The following is a 17068-nucleotide window of genomic DNA, read 5'->3' as shown; positions in this document are numbered from 1 at the left end:
TTTAGGTTGTGTTTCAATTCTGTTTAAAAAAAAAAAAAAATTTCTTCATTTTTTTTGTGGTTTTTAATGATTTTTGGTTGTGTATGTCATGAGCAAGATTAAATTAGGCTCTTGAAAGATTCATAACATGATTGAATAAGTAATCTTCCAACTGAGAATGAATTAGTCTAGTTATTTTCTTTGAGGATGGTAGTGACTAAATTTGGTAGACAAAAACCAGTGAGATTTTGAGCCTTTAGACTGACACATCCAATATCAGTCTCACTATTTTCTTTCTTGAGAGATATTCTTCCTTGGATTTGTTTCTCTAGAACTTGCCTTGATTCTCTTTGACCACATTGACACAGGCATGCATGAACATGATTAAGGCCCTCTTTGTTATAAGCTACATAAGGCAAATAGCCTACCTTGTCATTAAAAAAAAATTCCTTTGGTTGAACCCCTTTTAGATTTATTGGGTTTTTTTTTTTTGTGAACCCTTGTTACACGCTTTGAACCTAAAAAAAAGAAAAGACCTTTACCCAAGCCGTAGCACTAGTGGAGCATTGTTCATCATTATGGTTCATGTGGGTGTGCAAGAAATAAGTGTGGGGCTGTCTGGACTTGTGGTATGGCAATGACTAGTGAAATGGAACATGTTTTCATCCTCAATTAATGAGTTGCATTGTTAGTGTAAAAAACAAGGTGAAGAGAAAGAGAAAAGAAGAAAGGAAGTGATGGAGAGAATGGCTTTTAAAGTTACAAACAATCCATGTTCATAATTCCTCCAAAAATTCCAAGAAAGAGGTCTATTTATACGAGATAGATACAAATTGAAGAAGTTGCTGAGTGGAGTGATTGGTTTTACATGTCTAATATATTCGAGCTTGAGTTGATTCATTTTTGCTCCACTAGTTTTGATGGCTTTTGATTTACATTCCCAAATATTTCCCACCTTGATCCTAAACCCCATTACAACCCTTGAAAAGTCCTTATGATTTGTGTTAAGCATGTGATATGTGAGAAGATATGCAAGCCTATGGTAGATCATTTTCATTGGAATGAATTTGAGAGAAACACATACCCTTCAAACACATGAGAGTCGAGTGTTTATTTCTGTGAGGGTCTACTTATTTAGTGTACTCCATCTTTGAATGAAAATGCTTACTAAGTAATTTTAAGTTGTTTAAGAATTTTTGTTCATGATATGTTATGATTTTTGAAGAGCTTGGTTGTTTTTTGTTGATGGCGTTACAACCTTGGTGTTTTTGGGAAAGTGAATTTGAGTTTTGCCCAAGGATGAGCAAAAGCTAAGTGTGGGGGAATTTGATGACAATGAAAAATGTCATATTTTTGTCCCTTAATGTTTAGGATTTTATAATTATTTGGTGCATAAATATACTCATTATTATTATATTTTGATTTAGGATGTGAATGGAAGCGTTAAGGGCAAAACGAAGTTAATTGGGTGATTTTGGAGAGTTTCGACAATGCTTCATAATCTGACCATAACTCTCTCATCCGAGCTCTGATAGAGATGATTCAAGATTCTATGTAATCCAATGAAAACTTTCTACAAGTTATTAGTTCAGAATTTTTAGTGATACTGGCTCCATCTATGTCAAAACCTAGCTTGAAGTCGCAGCACGTGCACCGTGACCCAGACCGGATGCACGGAAAGAAAAATCCTAAACCGGGAGAAAGAAGGGGAATAAAAAGTAGAAAAGGAGTTCAGAGCCCCTGACCTCATTTTCTCTTCTCCAGCTTTTCCTCTGTCTTTTCTCTAGTTTTTTTCCTTCAAATATCTTCATGGCCCTGCGTGGCTAAACTTTCAGAATTTGTCAAAGGAAACTGAAGCCTTGGTATCAATACAACTGTGAGATCTGATTTTTTTTTCATCATTCGATTTATGTTTTGAGTATCCAATGTTCTTCTATAACTTTTTTTATGATTGTCACATTTAATCACTAGGAGGCCTGCTAGTTTATTACTCATTGCAATCTACTGCTAGGATAGATGTCAAATTCGTAATTGTTTGATTTCTCTAACCTATGAAGCAATCGAGATTTAATAATTTTCTGCGTCTGGAATTATTAGATCTTGATAAGAACGCTGGACTAAATTAAATGCAGCCGCTTGTGCTTGTGTTTTTTAGCTTCATCGATCTCTCTAAATCTTAAGGCTGCTGCTAGATTAAACCTTTAGAGCTTGTCTTGGGTTGTTTAGTAGTTAGGGTTAATTGGATCGTTTATTTTCTAATAAACTACGAAAGGAGAGATAGGAAGATAGTTCCAATGGTGAATATTCAAGTGCGAATTGATATATGCTTGCATCGATGATCAGTTGTGAAATTCCGATGGTGAATGTTGACTTAGACCAAGGTTTGTTCTTTTGATTGATTTAGATTCTTTTAATTTGAATTGTTTCTATGTTGTTTTTCTTAAAAGTCTTTTCGTTATACTCAAAACCACCCCATCCTTGTTCACAGAGCAAAAAATTAGACTAATCACTCTTCGTGGGATCAATCCTTACTCGCACTACTACATATATTTTTAGGAGTATAGGTTTTTTTTTTTGTTGCTTGCGACAGCACACCACATACCAACCAAGAGTTTTAATTATTTTTGAATAGTAGAATTTTATTAACCACTGCCAAAGAAAAAAAAGTAAACAAACCTTTAAGCAAAAATTATGAAACAAAAAAGATAACAAGATAGAAGAGAAAAACTAAGAGAGTGACACTCAAGGAAACAAATTAGGAGGGTGATTCTTAGTCCCCACCATAGCCCTAGGTTGTTTTTAGGATGTTCTACGAATGCATCATACATATAGGATCTTGATATCTATTAAAACGAACCTTAATCTTGGAGCCAAATCCAAGACTTCTTGCACAAATTCATGACAGCCAAATTCGAGGGTCTAGATAATCTTTCTTTGAAAAATGAATTAAGGACAAAAAGAAAAGAAGGAAGTGCGAGAATGAATGTGCTCCACTCTGTGACGGGCTTCTACTATGTCTTCCACAATCCTGAAACTATTCCACATGGCTACCTTATAACCCATCGGCGACAATCACAACAGGTTCACGTCTTGTAGATAAGACAGATAGTTATCTTTCACAACATTGAATGAGTGAGAGCCTAAGAATATTTGGACCTAAACTTTTTTCTCCCCATTCTTCATAACAAGATTGTAGAAATTTGTCCGGCTTATCACCAAGACTTGAGCCAATCAGATTTTTTTTAAATGTCTTCAGGCGAAATTGGCTTCCTATTGCCTATGCTAAAGTGACAAAAGGCTGACAATGATAGCTATAATAAAGAATCGTTATAGTATAATTAACAAGATTTTTTTATAACTTAGGAAACTAAGCTTAATTGCCACTTATCCAAAAAAAAAATCAAAATATTATAACCTACCAACCAAGAGATTTTATTTATTTTTTGAATTGTAGAATTTTATCAACCAATGCCAAAGAAAACATAGTAAAGAAGTATGTAAGCAAAAACTATGAAACAAATAAGATAACAAGATAGAAGAGAAACACTAAGAGAGTGATACTCAAGGAAACACATCAGGAGGTTGGTTCTTAGTCCCTACAATTGCCCTAGGTTGTTCTTAGAATTTTTTATGAAGCCAACATCTATAAGATCTTGATCTCTATTAAAATGAACCTTAATCTTGGAGCCAAATCCAAGACTTCTTGCACAAATTCATGACATCCAAGTTCGAGGCTCTAGATAATCTTCCTTGAAAAAAGTAATTAGGACAAAAAGAAAAGAAATAAGTGCGATGAACCCACCACACACTATGACGGGTTTCTACAGTGCCTTCCTCAATCCTGAAACTATTTCACATGGCTAACTTGCATTGTCCGACCCACTCCATAGAAAGTTCTTTACTACCCATCGACGATAATCACAACACATTCACGTCTCATAGATAAGACAAACAGTTATCTTTCACAGCAGTAAATGAGTGAGAGCTTAAAAATATTTGTGTATTAACTTTTTTCTCCATGTTCCTCATTGCAAGATGGTAGAAAACTATCTATTCTATCTAAGGGACCTGAACCAATTGGATTTTTTTTTTTTAAATGTCTGCAGGTGAAATAACTTCCTCTTACCGATGCTAGAGAGACAAAAGGTTGAAAAATGATAGCCATAACAAAGAGTGATTATAGATAATGAACAAGATCTTTTATAACTTGAGAAATTGAGCTTAATTGCCACTTATCCCAAATAAACATAAAAATTCAAAATATTATAACTTACCAACCTAGAGAGTTTATTTATTTTTTGAATGGTATAATTTTATCAACCAATGCCAAAGAAAACAGTGTACAGAATCCTTTAAGCAAAAATTATGAAACAGAGAAGATAACAAGATAGAAGAGAAAAACTAAGAGAGTGATACTCAAAGATACACATCAAGAGGTTGGTTCTTTGTCCCAATCATAGCCCTAGCTTGTTCTTATAATTTTGTATGAAGCCAACATCTATAAGATCTTGATCTCTGTTGGAAGATGGGTTCAAGCCCACGAGCTCAAGACAAGAAGCCCACACATCAAAGGGTGGCATACGTGTAAAATATGGTACTTTCCATAAAGATGGCATAGAAGTGTAAATATGTGTTCCTTTTATGTCTTTTGTTTTATCAAGTTGTAGCCCTAAGGGCATTGTAAAACTATAAATAAAGGCATTGGATAAGAGGTAGAGCATTGAAGCACTCTCCTCTCTTTCCACAAATTCGTCCAGCCCTCATTTTTCTTTTTGACGCAACCCTCTTCTCCCTTAATACAATCTCTCTCCTTCCACGTTCTTCTTCTTCTCTTCTCCTCTCTCTTCTTCTTCTTCTTCTTTCTTGTTGATCTAAAGTTCCTTTCATGAGATCCTAAATTCTACATGGTATCAGAGCAAGGAGTTTAGGATCTCTCTTCATGGAGTTATTATGAAATCTGTTCAAGAAGTTGTAAAAGGATTTCAGTCATGAAGAGATAAGTTCATGCTCTTCTTATTTACGTTTTTTTTTGTTTCCTTTTCTTATTTACATACTCATTTTTACTGTTTTTCTTTACATTCTTAATTTTTAGTCACATCAAGTCAAGATAAATCTTTATATGTTGTAAAGATTTATTTCTATGACTAAATTGATGTTATAATCTTGACTCCTTGTAAATCAATTACAAGAGTGATCAAGATCATTTGTTGTTGGCATCTTATTAAGATTGATGGGTGAAATTCAATTACCTTTATGTAATTTGGATCCATCTCATTTGAGGTAGAATTCCAGCACATGTTGTTGTGTCTTCTTCTACTTAAGGTTGCTCATGGGTTTGTGTTATGTTGTTGGATGCCCATTATATGTTTGATGAAATTCCAGAAGTCATTTACCCTTTGTAGTTCTGTTTTTTTTTAACTTCAATAATTGAATTTTTGTTTACGTTGAAGTCTCCCATGAGCTGAAGATAAATCTCTTGCAAGTGTCTATGTTTGTCATTAAATCTTCTCTAAATTTTTGTTTATTGCTCATTTGAGTTTGAGTTTGGATTAAGGCCTAATCGGTTGTATATACTTTCTTCTCTTTGTTCTTATGAATACAAGAGAAGTTGAGTGATGGCTGGATGTTATTATCACTTTCTAAAGGCACAAATTTGTTGATAATTTGTTTCTTGCCCTCGTGAAAGAAATTGGTTCTTGTTCTCTTTTGTTGGTGACATATTATGTCTACGGTTTCTTCAAAGTACATTGAGTAATTGTTCTTTGAAGAAGGCCTTTTCCCTTGACCTCCATATTTTACTTGCCTCATCATGGAGATTGGATACAATAGTAATAAGAGTGATATACTCCGTATTACTACAATTCCACTTAGAGGTCTCTCCAATTACATAAGCTGGTCACAATCGGCTCGGAGGGTTCTTATTACTCGTGACCTTTTGAGCCACGTTGTTAACTTTCCTCCTCCGATTGATGAAGAAGATGCATCCTACCATAAGTGGGTTAAGGATGATAACATGGTGATAAGTTGGCTCATTAATAACATGGAAGAGCAGGTGCCCAACAATGTGGTCCACTTGGAAACCGCCAAGAACATATGGGACACTTGTGCCAAGCTTTACTCAAGCACTGCTTCATTACAAAAAATATATGATGTCTAACAAAACATGCTGCATATGAAACATGAAGATAATATTCATGAATTTTTGGCACAGTTTTGAGTTCTTCAAGAATGGAAACTAGCTCAGCCATTTTCCATTGATATTGCCATTCAAGAACGACAAAGAGAAGCTTTGGCAGCAACCATTTGCTTATCGAATATTAAACCATACCTTGAGGTGGCCAAAACTCAACTTCTAAGTTCTTCTGCTCTTCCATCCTTCGATGATATTAGTGCTACATTACTTCAGATACCGGATCCATCCCCTCCTTCTCCTATTGATGCTCCATCGGCGATGTTCTCTGGCAATCGGGGAACATCTTCCTCATCCCGAGGATGGGGCAGAAATAAGAGAGGCGGTCGAACTATGAGAGGGGCTGAAAATAGAGGTGGTAGAATGGGTCAGAATTTTTTCCGTACTGAGCCTCAATTTTGCACTTATTGTGGCCATCAGAACCACCTTTTGGCATCATGCTGGAAACTTCATGGCAAGCTTGATTGGGCCACAACTAACCCAGTCTCGGTTAACATTGAGAAAAATGAAGATAAGGCTGAATCATCATCCGAAAATGTGACTCTTACGGCTGAGGCTATGCTGCATTTCAGAAAATGAAGTCCTTCATGGAATCATCTATTCCCTCATCATCTACTGCTGCCACTACTATTGCCTCAGGTATGCTTTCTTCCTCTTCTTCCTCTTCCTCTAGGATCATCGACTCCTGGGCCTCCGAACATCTATCAGGTAACAAACACTTGTTGCAGTCCTTATCTCCTTGTTATCCTCATAAATTCATTACTATTATTGATGGTACCCAAACCAAGGTCCTTGGCAAAGGTTCTTCCTCTCTTACTTCATCTACTCCCCTTCAAGATGTTTTATTTGTTCCTCAATTTCCTTTAAATTTTCTCTCAGTTAGTCAATTGACCAAACAATTAAATTGCTCTATCACCTTTTCACCGTCTTTTTGTGTCTTTCAGGATCTCACTACGAAGTGGATGATTGGTAGCGGCCATGAAAAAGGGGGTTTGTACTACTTCACTCTTCCACCATTAGCTGCATTATCGTCCACCACATCTGAGGCCCAACTTTGGCAAAACCGACTTGGTCATCCGTCTACCCCTTCACTTCGTTCTTTGGTTCCATCTTTAAAAGGATTTTCTAATTTCAGTTGTGAGGTTTGTCAATTAAGTAAACATTTCAGGAGTACATATTCTCCTCGTCTCACAACTATAAGTACTGCTCCATTTGAGCTAATACATTCTGATGTATGGGGCCCTTTATGTGTCTCAAATATTTCCTAAGTTAAATATTTTGTCATTTTTGTTGATGATTTTACTCGAGTGACTTGGTTATTTAAAGAGTGTTCCGAAATTCTTCCTTTGTTTAAAAATTTTCATGCTATGGTCTTGACACAATTTGGGAAGAAATTCAAACCCTTAGATCTGATAATGTTAAGGAATACATGTCTCATGACTTCAAATCATTTTGTGAGAGTAATGGGCTTATTCATCAAACATTATGTGCCTATACTCCTCAACAAAATGGTGTTGTTGAAAGAAAGAATCATCATCTTCTTGAAGTTGCTCGGGGCCTCGTCTACTCCATGAAGGTACCCTATTTCTATTGGCCTCATGCTATACTTACAGCATGCTTTTTAATTAATAGGTTACCTTGATCAGTCCTTCATCATAAAAATCCTTACTCTATGTTATTTAATGGTGAAGATCCTTTTTCTCTTCCTTTGAAAGTGTTTGGATGTACATGTTTTGTTCATCATACATTCCCACATAAAAATAAACTTGATCCTCGGTCTATGAGGTGCATTTATTTGGGGTACTCTCGCACCCAGAAAGGTTATGTTTGTTACAATCCTACCCTTCGGAGGATGTTTAACTCTAGGGATGTGACTTTCTTTGAGGACACCCCCTTCTACTCCTCCCATGATGCTCCTCCAGGATGGACTTGTCCTTCTACTACTCCTTGTTCGCTTGTGTCGTTCAATCTTGAAGTGGAACCATCCCCTGATGCACCGGCCGTACCTTCACCTGTGGAATTTTCGGATCCAACCGAGGTAAGTCCTTCTCCTCCTATGTATGGGCCTAAATTTAATACTCGGCCTATTGCTTTAAGAAAAAAACGTCGCTCCTGTACTACTTCGCATCCTATCTCAAATTTTATGTCTCACCATCGCTTGTCTTTCGAGTGTTTACAATTTCTTGCGTCCCTTTCTTCTACTTCCGTTTTGCAGTCGTATCAGGAGGCCCTGAGACATCCAAGATGGAAGGCGGCTATGGATGAAGAAATGCACGCCTTATACGAAAACCAAACCTGGTACTTAACATCACTCCCGAAAGGTAAAAGACCGGTTGGTTGTTGATGGGTTTTTTCGGTGAAACATAATCTGGATGGATAGGTTGCTCGTCTTAAAGCTCGACTTGTTGCTAAGGGCTATACGCAGTGCAATGGGATAGATTATGAGGAGACCTTCTCTCCTGTTGCAAAATTGAATTCGGTACGCATCATCTTATCTATTGCTGCTAACTCCTCATGGCCCGTCTATTAGTTGGATGTTAAAAATGCTTTTTTAAATGGTGATATCAGTGAGGAAATTTATATGGTTCAACCACCTAGTTATGTGGTTGAGGGGGAGTCAGTATGCCAGTTAAAAAAGTCTTTATATGGGCTTAAGCAGTCCCCTAGGCCTTGGTTTGATAAATTTAGTCAAACACTCCTACGGTTTGGTTTTCATCGGTGCTCAATTGATCATTCCATATATTATAAAGATTCGGTCAAAGGGAAAATATTATTGGCCGTATACGTGGATGATATTATCTTAATCGGTGATGATGCTTTGAGCATACAAGAGGTGAAGCAAATGATATGTCAGGAATTCAAGACTAAAGACCTTGGTATGCTTAAATATATTTTGGGTATAGAAGTTCTTCAATCCAAACATGGGATAATATTGTCTCAAAGGAAATATGTCTTGGATCTCCTTGACGAAACATGAATGAAGGGTTGTAGACCAGTTGACACACCTATGGATACAAATGTAAAATTATGTGCCACAAATGAAGAAGATATTGATATTGGCAAATATCAAAGACTCGTGGGAAAACTGATTTATCTCACGGTAACTAGGCCAGACATATCATATGATGTAAGTGAGGTGAGTCAATTCATGCACAAACCACAAATTACCCACTGGCAGGCTTTAGAGAGAATATTACGTTATCTAAAAGAAGCTCCAGGAAGAGGATTGTTGTATATAAAACATGGGCACTTCAACATATAAGGCTTCTCAGATGCAAATTGGGTTGGATCTCCTTATGATAAAAAATCTACATCAGGATATTGTACTCTGGTTGGGGGAAACTTGGTTACATGGAAAATTAAGAAGCAAAATGTGGTTGCAAGATCTAGAGCCAAAGCGAAATACAGAGCTATGGCCCATACCGTTAGTGAGCTTTTATGGGTCAGGACCCTTCTTACCGAACTAGGTTTTTATAAAAAGGGGTCCATGAATCTGCATTGTGATAATCAAGCAGCCATTCATATCACTTCAAATCCAGTTTTTCATGAAAGAACTAAACATATTAAGGTGGATTGTCATTTTATACAGGAGAAGTTTCAAGCAGGAATAATCTCTCTCAAACATGTGTCATCTCAAGAGCAAGTAACTGATATTCTCACTAAACCCGTTACATCTAAAATCCTATCGTTTATATGTGCCAAGCTGGGTATTTATGATGTCTTTTCTCCTCCAGCTTGAGGGGAGTGTTGGAAAATGGGCTCAAGCCCACGAGCTCAAGACAAGAAGCCCACACGTCAAAGGAGTGGCATATGTGTAAAATATGGTATTTTCCATAAAAATGGCATAGAAGTGTAAATATGTGTTCCTTTTATGTCGTTTGTTTTATCAAATTGTAGCCCTAAGGGCATTGTAAAACTATAAATAAAAGCATTGGCTAAGAGGTCAAGCATTGAAGCACTCTCCTCTCTTTTCACAAATTCGTCCAGCCCTCATTTCTCTTTTTGACGCAACCCACTTCTCCCTTAATCCAAACTCTCTCCTTCCACGTTCTTCTTCTTCTCTTCTCCTTCTCTCTTCTTCTTCTTCTTTCTTGTTGATCTAAAGTTCCTTTCATGAGATCCTAAATTCTACAATCTCTATTAAAACGAACCTTAATCTTGGAGCCAAATCCAAGACTTCTTACACAAATTCATGACAACCAAGTTCCACTGTCAAGATAATCTTCCTTGAAAAAAATAATTAAAGACAAAAAGAAAAGAAGTGCGAGAATGAACCTGCCCCACACTGTGACGGGTTTCTTCAACAATGCCTTCTTTAATCCTTAAATTATTCCACGTGGCTAACTTGCATCACCCGACTCACTAAATAGAAAGTTCTTTACTACCCATTGATACTTTTGAAACCTATAAATATGACTTATGGGGGAGGGTTTGGCCTAAGTCCAAAACCCTAATTTCCTATCCTCTCTTTGGACGTGTACCATATTTCTATCCTCTCTTTCTCTTCTCTCTTCTTCCTTCTTCCTTCTCTCTTTTTCCTAAAGTTATCATCTACAAAATCCTGAAAATCAATATGGTATTAGAGCTCTGATTTTCAGGATTCAAATTACTTTTCCCTTCTAGATTATGTGTCATGAAGGCGCTGTTATTTTTTATGAAATATGACAGAGTCTTACTTAGAGAAGTATCCTCTTCTTTTCTTGTTTACTGCTGCTCGATGAATTAGTTTGTAAATCATAATCAGATTCTGCTCTGATTGATTCCAAGAGCTCAATCTGCTTGGTGGATGATCAATCTGAGGCGGATTGATTTCTTTTGAAAAATTTCTTTGGGATGTCTAGTTTGTTAGCTCTCTATTGCTGCTCCCGTAATTCTCTTGCTCGTCTTCAACGCCAACTCTATTGCTGTTGTATCTCGGTGATCTTTTGAAAAATCCTTATTGCTCTGTCTCTACTGGCTCACGCATCACAAGGAGGAAGGAGACTTTGATTAAGCCTATGTCTGCTGGCATTCTGCTGGAACTGAGTTGTTGGTTCTTTGCTTCATTTGGTAAGTTGTTGTCTCCATCACTGGCATATTTTTTCTAAAGCATATATTCTCGGTTGGAGCTTGGTTGGAAGAGTGTGGCTGGCTTGATCCAATCTGTTCATTCTCTTTTCAAGCTCGGAAGTTACTATTGTTCCCGTAATTGTGGGTTGCCATCACAGTACTGACTCTGCTCGGATTAAACTTGGTTCATCGTATTTCCAGAGTCATGATATTGTTTCTCCACTGTTGTTGTTGATTGCTTGCTGAGTATCTTTGTCAAGGTTCTGTATCTACTGAGATTATGTTCTATTGGGTTCGCATACTATTTTTGTTCGTTGATTAATTCTTGTTACCATTTCTAGAGAAGATGACACTATTGAGTCCATTTTCTGTTTCATCTCGCTAGATTATTTCCTCCATTGAGAACTCTATTTTTTCCGAGTTATTTGCTCTTACCGGCTATCAACATCTTCCAAAAATACTTGCCTGAGCGGATAACCACGATGATGTCTCCCTGCAATCATCGGCGTTGTTAAGAAGAAGTCGCGTTGTTCGGAAACCAGAACGCAACGGGGAAGAAGCTACTATAGAAAATTTTAAAAGTACCTAAGTTAGGAAACTAGATTATAATCAAGCATTGGGCCGAGTCTGTTCTGACCAAGACCCAACCCGAGAGTTATCTATTTCGTCTGGTTAACCCAGTGGGCGGGCGCTGACTCATTCTGTTCTACTCGTGTTAACTCAGCGGATCAGTTCAATCGAGTCAACTCAGTGAATCAACTCGAGTCTGGGTCACTTGACTCGGCCCACTTATTTTATGCCTCGGTTATACGGGTTTGGTTCACAAGGTTTATACCTATTTTCCTACGACTCAGCTATATTGGTCTAATATCTTACATAATTCGACACGGTTCTCTATCTCCAATTGGATTGTTGTCTTGGATTATTACTCGATTCCAACATACTATTTGGTGTAACTTCCTTATTTACTGATGGACTCGCTACGAGTTATTTCATGTGTCCTTATTACTCTTAAGGACTTCTATTATTTACCGGTTATCCGCTACTATACAACTGCACATGTGGTGCATGTTATTTGGGCATTGGCCCATTTACACTACTACTATTGTGCTATTGTGTCTCTTTGATTGAGACATTATTTTTTATGAAGAACTCCTCGGTTGCTTGCCTTGGGTTCATTATTTGCTGACTATTGTCGGTATTGGTTCGTTTGATGGAAAATATGAATTTCTTAAAAAAATAAAGCACATAGTGGCCTCAGCATCTTATCTTCCTCTTTACCCATTACCCTTGGGCAATCTTTCTCCTACGATCCTTTATTTGACTCTCACTTACCCTTTTGGCCAACCCTTTTAAAGCATTTCTTTGGTTGCTCCCTTTTATTCATATGGGTGTTTTCAGTCCATTGAGACTTTTTTATTGGTACTCATTGGTCTTTTATCGCCGTCTTGTAAATGACAGGCATTACCCACTTTAATGATTATTATCACTATATTTGTTTGAGTTTGGTTTCGACTTATGTTTTTTCACCCATTTCTACCCTTTGAGAGTTTGTACCCAGTGTCGTACTTATTCTTGGGACATCATGATGGAGGAGCCTATTACTACATCTATGTTATTTGGTTCAAGCTGGGATCATTGTCGTTACCTCCCAGCTTGAGGGGGAGTGTTGGAGGATATGATGTAATTAGGGTGGCACTGATGTAATTAGTTTACATTTTCTGTCTCTTATTCACTCTTATTAGAGTGAAGGGTATACATATAATATTGATACTTTTGATACCTATAAATATGACTTATGGTAATTTCCTATCCTCTCTTTGGACGTGTACCATATTTCTATCATCTCTTTCTCTTCTCTTTTCTTCCTTCTCTCTTTTTCCTAAAACTATCATCTATGGAATCCTAAAAATCAACAATTACAATTGACACTTAAAAGGACATAACCAATCTATGAAACAATTAAAGGGGAGAATATGTCAAAATTATAAATTAACATAGCTCCAAACCTTAGGGAAGTGCATATTTTTATTTTTTTCCCAAGTTACGTTTTGTCATCATAAAAAAGGGGAGATTGTAGACTCCCTTATTGCTTTTGATGATAACAAAAAATTGATATGACAATTTGCAAAACTAAGTATTTCAGATAGTCTACTTTCAAGAGTCAATACATCTCAAGGTCTAAAGCTTCAAAATGATCAAACCTACTCATGACCTCAAGTAACATTCATTGATGAACATCTGTTGAAGAAGCACCCACAAGGAAGAAGACAATGAGAAGACTAGAGTTTAAGTGTAAAAGTCCTATGTCAAAACTCAGACACAAATGTAAGAGAGAGTTCATAACTCCTTTCTTTGAGTACAATAGGGAATATGGAGTTTTAGGTCATGCATTGCATAAAAACATGTTTAAGAACATATGCATATCTTATAACATGTTTAGAGCACTTAGACAAAATCATTCTCATACTTTTAAAATCAATTTGGTTGAACTGGCACAGTAATCATTGATCAACCTCTGCAAATGATGGATCGTCCAAGATAGTGCATGCCAAGACTATAAAACATGATCAATCAACCATAGTCGATTGATCGATCATCCATAACATGTCCATATCATGCTATAACGCACAATTGGTCATCCTATTTCGATCGATTGATCAATACTATCCAAGCAAGAAAATTTTACATGGAATGATCGATCATCCCACCTGATTGATCGATCAGACATAATCTTGCCAGTCAAGGACATAAAGCATGATCGATCATACTTGCGTTGCATAGCCAAAAGGAGTTCTGATTGATCAATCATCCCCTTACAATAATCGATCAAATTAAATTTTGAGGACCAACTGTAACATATTGATCGATTGGTATATCGATCAGTAAGTCACATTTTGACACCAAAAGAGTCGTTATGATCGATTGATCCAATGATTGATCAATCAATGTACTGATTTTTTCAAACATGCAAAAAATGACTTGTTTGGCTTGGGGATGTTATAAATACCCCACTAAATCATGCTTTGAGAAGTTAATAAACATTTATTGGAAAATCCTTTAAGCTCTTATCCTCAAACTTGAAAAACTTCTAAAAAGTGCTTTAGAGTGAAAGAGTGAGCCTCATCCTTGAAAATTTCACTACTCTTTCCATTCATTTCCTTACATTTCATTCTAGATAAGCTCCTTCACCCCATATTGTATTGCTAAAGAAGTGGAAGCTTGAATCTCTCAGGGAGAAGGAACTCTCCAAGTAAATGGTGCAAGTTTTCTTTTCTTTATTTTCAATTTGTGAAAGCTTCATCTAGAACCTATTCAATCTAGATAGAAAAGCCAAGCTAGAGTAGGAATCTAGCCAATCTCTTGGGGAGACTGTAATTGTAAAAACGTGTATTGAGCTACACGTGGCTTCAAGAGAGCCAAAATCTCTGTGTAAATTCCAGTTATTGGAGCTTTAAAATAGTGGAATTTCCCAAGCAAGGGTTCCTGGGTTGGTGCATACCATTAGCGAAACATCGATAACAAAAATTCTCCTGTCTCCTATGGTGTGTGCATATTTAATTTACATTGAAATTGAAAAATTGCATTATTTTTTACATGCGCTACTTAGTTTTTATTTGAAATTCTCAATTCACCCCCCTCTTAAGAAGCCACTAGGGCCAACACCATTTTGGTTCTTATATTTAATTTCAATATCGAATTTTATGTTCATTGTACTTGTGCACTATTCTCTCTGCATCCTCAAGCACATTCCAAGGAAGGTTGTTACGTTGCTTATCCTAACAATATATTGTCGAAGTCAGACTGCATAGAATCCAAGAACTTTCATGATCAACAACCTACTTAAAACTATTGGTTTTCTTTGTTAGAAATGTGGGTATTGTACCATCTTAGGAAACAATAGCTTAATTAATTTGTTACATTATATGTTGTTGAATTGTATTATGGTCTTAGATGGGCGTATGGACTCTTTTATAGGTGTAATTTATGACCATACCTACAACTGGCCTCACTATATAACAATTTTGGCTGCTACACGTGAAGACCTGAAATTTTGTTTCCTTTCGCATATGAAAATAGCTCCTTATTAAAACAAATGATGCGGGCATTGTGTCTTTTTGGCTGAGAGTTTTATGCTTTTTTAGTGAGTGTTTTATTTCAATTGCAATAGGTAGTTCTGATTCAAACTTACTAAAAGTTTATTGACTTATTTGAAAGAGAAAATCAGGAAATGGAATCAATTTTAAATCCTTAGAGAGAAAATCAGTGAGATGGAGAAGAAGATGGACATTGGGAATGAGAATTGATTTAAAATCTCTCTTTCTATTCTTACTATTTTAAATCTGTCAAGCTGGGGTTGGGCGAACATTTGGTAATCATTTTAGTTTCTACTATTGTACATGAGATTGATAATGAACATGAGCTAATACGCAGTGAAAGACAAGTGGGAAACACATTATTCGATCAAAAACTTATATTGTTTGTTCAATTGGTTCCTATGGACTTTCTTTCTTTTCATAGTGTGCAAGTAATTGCTAACTACTTTTGCACATACTCATGTGAATCAATTAGGTAGAAGAGACTTAACAACTTCAAAATGCACCACTTATTGTGTAGTTGTGCTTGTTGTAACACCTTGGTGCTTCTATGTCGTAACATCGTCAATTTGTGATAGAATCCACTTTTCCAGATGCTATTGTAATAGGCATTGTGAAGTTATGTTCCTTGCCCATGGTTATCCACTATATGTGTTGTATTTTTCAACTTTCTTAAGATTTTTTTACTTAGAGTACTCCTCTTTCTTTTCTTTTTCTTTTTTGAAATTCTTTACATATAAGTGTTTCTTATACATGATTTATATGTGGTTAGAAGATGATGGTTGGTGGTTTCTATGGATGCAGTATACTAACTTCCTTTTGATGTTCTTTACAGTGTACAGGTGAAGCAACTGCATAACCCAAACACCGTTTTTGAAGCAATTATTGGTCTTGTGGTCCAACTCGCTGAGCATGGGCTCATCCATTGTGACTTTAATGAATTTAATATTATGGTATGTAATTCTTATTTTCCATCAAGAAGCTCTTACTAATATTTTATTCTAGCTACGCTTGAGGAGCTATGAGAGTCGTGTCATTAATATTTCATGAAAGTTTTACATTTTACAAGTAGTCTTACTGTGATGTATTAGTAATATAGTGAAAGAATATTTTTTATTAGATAATAATAATTTTTATTCTCTTTTTTTGTCATAGGTGGAGATTGTGCTCATACAAATGGGGACTTAGTATATTATTTTCTAGCACAAAGAGAAAGAGTTAGAGTTTATAAATTTATATTGGATTTATAGTTTTTGTTTGGGTGATTGTAAATTGATATTGATATTTCATTTAAATTTTTGTGTTTGATTATTGAATAAATTTTATACATAATATTATGCAGTGTTTATGAATAATTTTATGCATAGTATAGACAATTTTATGCAGGGTTTATGTATAGAGATCATGCCCAATCTTATGTAGAGGTCATGCCCAATTTTAAGTAAAATTTATGTAATTTTACATATAGTTTATTTGACATGTATTTTATGCAAAGTTTTAAATGTAGATTGGACCTCGAACTGGGTTAAAAATATTGGGATCGAGCTCTTATAATTTTTGGTTTGAGGCTGGGCTGGGCTCGAGCTTGAGCTCGAAATATTTAAATCAAACGCAACTCGAACATAGGCAGGTTCGAGCTTGGCTCGACTCGATGCCTCCCATAGCTCCCAATCGTTGACCAACTTAGAGTTTTTCATAAAAAAAAAAAAAAAAAGACCCTATAGGAGGTTGTTACCTCCTCTCCTCCTTGCTT

This window comes from Aristolochia californica, unplaced genomic scaffold, assembly GCF_029961685.1.
Source record: "Aristolochia californica isolate CCGP_79_NKW_82.1479 unplaced genomic scaffold, dmAriCali1.0.hap1 SCAF_9, whole genome shotgun sequence".
Taxonomy (NCBI): Eukaryota; Viridiplantae; Streptophyta; class Magnoliopsida; order Piperales; family Aristolochiaceae; genus Aristolochia; species Aristolochia californica.
This window is presented reverse-complemented; position numbering follows the sequence as displayed.